The 4,526-nt window shown below is 37.0% G+C and overlaps 1 pseudogene; it reads left to right on the top strand.

Moving 5' to 3' along the window:
- Positions 1–2,694: 2,694 nt before the first annotated feature.
- On the top strand, positions 2,695–3,099 carry LOC114027970 (annotated as a pseudogene).
- The last annotated feature ends 1,427 nt before the right edge of the window (positions 3,100–4,526 follow it).

Genomic DNA, 4,526 nt, shown 5'->3' with positions numbered 1-4,526 from the left:
ACACACACACACACATACATAGTAAATAGAATGAAAGCTCCTTGAGGGTAGATTTTTTTTAAACTTTGTATTCCTAGTTAGTATAGTTTCTTGCATAGAATAGGTGCTTAATAAATTCATGTTGAATTTATCAACATATTAGCATTTGCCCTTCATTAATTGGTTTCTTCCTCAGCAGAGGACAAAGTTGATCATAGGAGCACAGGTTTAGAGCTGGAAAGGACCTCAGAGGTCATCTATTCTGGTCTAAAGTCCTCTTATTAACAGATGGGGAAACTGAGTCACAGGTAGTTTAAGTGACTTGCTTATATATCCCACAGGTAGTAAGGAAAAGAGGTGCAATTTGAACCCTAGTCTTTTGGCTCTAGAGCTAGTGCCTGTATTGCCTCCTCAGGAATATGACAAAGGATAAGACTTTCCAACTTCCCATTTTCTTACCTCTGAACATGCTGTCCTCCATGCCTGAAATACACCCCCTCCTCAACTATACCTATGAGAATCTTGAGTTTTATTCAAAGTTGAGCTCAAATGTCACCTTCTGCACGGTGCCTCTGCTCCAAATTACCTTGCAATTATTTTTTATTTACTTATTCACGGACATGTTGCCTTCCTGGAACAAAAGTAAATTGCTAAAGGGCAGGGCTGGTTTCATTTTTGTCATTGTATGTGCTTAGAAGAATCCCTGGCAAATAGAAAGCACTTGTTGATTGAATGCTTAATTGACTGGATCAGATTTTTGTTTTTCTTTTTACTTAACTGGGAGAGAGAGGAAGGGAAAACTTGGGAACATTTAAGCTAAGAGTTCCTAGAGTGAGGTTCGCAGACCTCCAATGGATAGATTTCAGAGGGTCAGTGATTTAAAAAAAAATGATAAATATTTCAATATAATTGGTTTCCATTGCATCCTATGTATTTTATTTTATGGATCTAAAAAATCATTATTCTAAGAAAGGGTTCATAGGCTTCACCAGACTTCCAAAGGGGACATTAAAAAAAGCTAAAGACACTAAGGGGAATTGGTTGGAGACTGAGGGAAAAGAGTGTGGAAAATGTGAAAGGACTAGGAATCTGGAATAGGAGATGGGGAAACTTACAAGGAAGAAGGGATGAAGATTCATAAATATACATAAGGGGAGCCTTATGATGAAGTAGTAAGTATTTAACAATTAAAAAAAAAGTCTCCCAAATGCTGAACCGAAAAGCCTTTCCTTCCCTTAATGGAGATGGAGAAATCATCCTGTTCACATAGGACAGGATATTTCTTTTAATGTAAAGAATGACTTTCAGGTGAATGCTTTTGTAAATTATGCAGAGCAGATAATTGCTTAATCTCTTGGTGAAGCTTTCTAGACTTCAGAAATGGACTTACATAAGGGATCCTGCCTTGTAAAATTCTACAATGGACTTGTGAGTAGGGACCTTACAATGACTTCCATTGTCCAAGGCCTTAAGGTGTAACTATAGTTAAGATTTTAAAAATCCCCACCTCTCAAAATTGTAGCAAGTGATGGCCTTGTGCTGAAAGCATCATTTTCTTTACCGCCATTATTACATGAACCATACTCTCTTCATTTACTTTTTTGACAGAATTCATGTATAGTAGATCAGGAAAATGCCACAGACATAATTTGCCTGGAATTCAACAAGGTAATTGATGATTTACCTTAAGATGTTGTTGTGAATAAAATGGAATAGGTATAAATTGGATGATTATTCAGTTAGATGGATTCAAAGAAGGATAAATAACTATATGTAAAGAGAAATCAATGATTAAAAGATCAATGCCAACCTGAATTAAGGTCTTTAATAAGGGGCTCCAGGGATCTGTTCTTGGTCCTGTATACTTCAATTTTTTTTCCAATAAACTGGATAAAAACATTGATGATATGCTTATCAAATTTTTAGGTAACAGAAAGATAAAAGATATTCACATTTCATTGGATAACAGAATCAGTATCCAAAAAGATCATATTATGTTATAAGTGAGATACAATTGAGATGATAATTAAAATAGACACACGTGAATATAAATATAAATACATACATTTTAATCATAGGATATATATCTCATTTTAATCATCATTTTTATAAATGTCCATATATATATATCATGTGTATATATGCATATGTGTATGTAAATTCTATATTCCCATATATAAGTGGAGAACAGAGGAGGCATGAATATACAATAGTCTATGTGAAAGGGAATACAGTGGTAATGGAATGTAGGTCCAATACAAGTCAACAGCATAGTGTCATAGAAAAAGATTGTCATTATGATCTTAGTATGCAAAAATGAAACAATGAACAGAATGATGGAGAGCATACTTCAACTCTATTCTGTTGTAGTCAGAACACATCTGAAGTTTAATGCTTAGTTTTATGTACCTTATTTTAGGAAAGAGCATGGATAAGCTGTAATGTGTTCACAGAAGGAGGATAAAGATGCTGAAAGGATTTGAGATCATATCCTGGGTTTAGAGGAACTGGGGATGTTTAACCTGTAGCAGAGCAGAAGGCATCATGGGGACATGGTAGCAGACTTGGGCTATATGAAGGCAGAATAAGAAGTAATTGCAATAGTTCAAAAGAAATATGAGGTGCACACATTTAGAGACATCTCCACTCCAAATGTTCATATGGATTATTTGTGCCTGACCTGTGGTAGAGCCTTCCAAGTTCATATGGGTCTGATCAGCCGCAGTTGGATGCACTGGACCTGGACTCCAACTTAGTGATGTCATTTTGGTCCTCTTCGAGAATGAAGTACAACACTTTTCTGTCTTCCTCGGCCCATTGGCAGTTGTTCGACCTCTCAGGCCACACGCTGCCCCTCGTCCAACAGCCACCAGGCCCCGAAAAATTGAGGAAATAAAAGACTTCCTGCTGACAGCCAGGCAAAAAGATGTCAAATCTGTCAAGATCAAGTAAAACAAGGACAATGTGAAGTTTGAGGTTCGCTGCAGCACGTACCTGTACACACTGGTCATCACAGACAAAGAGAAGGCAGAGAAACTTAAACAGTCCCTGCTTCCTGGTTTGGCTGTGAAAGAGCTGAAGTGAAGGAATCATTCAATGTTCCACCTGTATTAAAATGTAGGGGAAAAAAAGAAAAAAAAAAAAGAATGAAGTACAACCACCAACGAATAATGAACAAAAGAGGTAGAGAGGCAGATTTTGCCTCAAAATTGGGAAGTCATCCTAAATTTTTGATCTTGCATTGGGCTGCCTCAGGAAGTAATGTGTATTCCATTAATGGAAATCTTTAAGTAGAGCCTAGTTCTCCATCTGTCTGGGAAGCTATACCAGAGGGATGGGTCAGATCAGATGACCTTTTAAGTCTCTTCCAACTCTGAGTCCTTGTTTCTAGGACTCTATGCTGGTGTATCTCCTGACTCAGGAGAAGATTAAATATGGGGTATGGGACTGTAAAATAATTGAACATTCTTAGAATCACATGGCAAATATGATTTTAGAACCTTAAACACAAGGGATGCTTAGTATTGAAATTCTGCTGCTCAAGCAAAAATTAAAAAAAAAAATGATGGAGTCCCTTCTCATTCTATTCTGATGTTCCTCTGCAACACATCCCCATAAAAATGAAGGGAGATAATATCTGGCAAAACTAGACTTTTGGTGCAGACAGATAAGCTATCAAAAGCATATTACCAACTGAAAAGATACAGAGATGGTATTTTTTAAAATGCATCAAAATAGATTAACTATACATCACCACTGAAATGTTCAATTTCTTAGATGTGAATGATAAAGGCTTGTGTTGGCATGTATCCAGAATTCAGAGATCAACAAAAACATTTTTTTTCTTTTAAAAGGTGCTAAAAGAGAAACTGCGTTTTAGCTACCCAAGCAATTGTCATTGGGCCAAATCTGAATGCTGAGCCAAGTCAGCAGAATGTACTGTGTATGAGCACAGTTTGCTCACTTATTGAAAGTGGATTGCATTTCCAACATGCCGCAGGCCCTTCACCAAAAGAGGTCGTTTCTTTGCTACATTTTCTAGAGGGAGCAGATCTTATGTCTTTTTCATCTTAAGTTTTGTCAGCCAATTTCCTCGAACATGCTGTCTTCCAGGGATCGCTTGTGTGCAACATTTGGACAGAGATGTAACTAGTGCAGGGAGACACCACAGAGTACCAACACTTCCCCTCAGCTGTGACCTGTATCCCCTTGCATTCTTTTTGCAGTTGTCTGGAGATTCAAGGTGTAACCCCTTCCAGAGTCCCGTTACCCTATCATCTCATTCCAGGAAATGCCTTTCTTCTAGCACAAGGGCTTGGATTCTGCTTCCTTCAATTGAATTTGCCTCAGGCTATCTGACTCTGAAACAGGGGCTTCAATTAGTAGAAGCCTTATTCATTCATTTACTTGTTTTTTCATTTACTCATTCATTCATTCATTTACTTATTTATTTATTTTGTTTATATATCCATTCCTTCATTCAATTCATTTATTTACTTGTTTGTTTACTGGTGATTTTCAAAATCTTATCATAGGCAGTTTAAAGT

The sequence above is a fragment of the Vombatus ursinus genome, unplaced genomic scaffold, assembly GCF_900497805.2.
Source record: "Vombatus ursinus unplaced genomic scaffold, bare-nosed wombat genome assembly UNPS02014864.1, whole genome shotgun sequence".
In the NCBI taxonomy this organism is placed as follows: domain Eukaryota; kingdom Metazoa; phylum Chordata; class Mammalia; order Diprotodontia; family Vombatidae; genus Vombatus; species Vombatus ursinus.
Note: the sequence above shows the minus strand (reverse complement) of the source record. Positions and strands in the feature narration are given on the sequence as shown.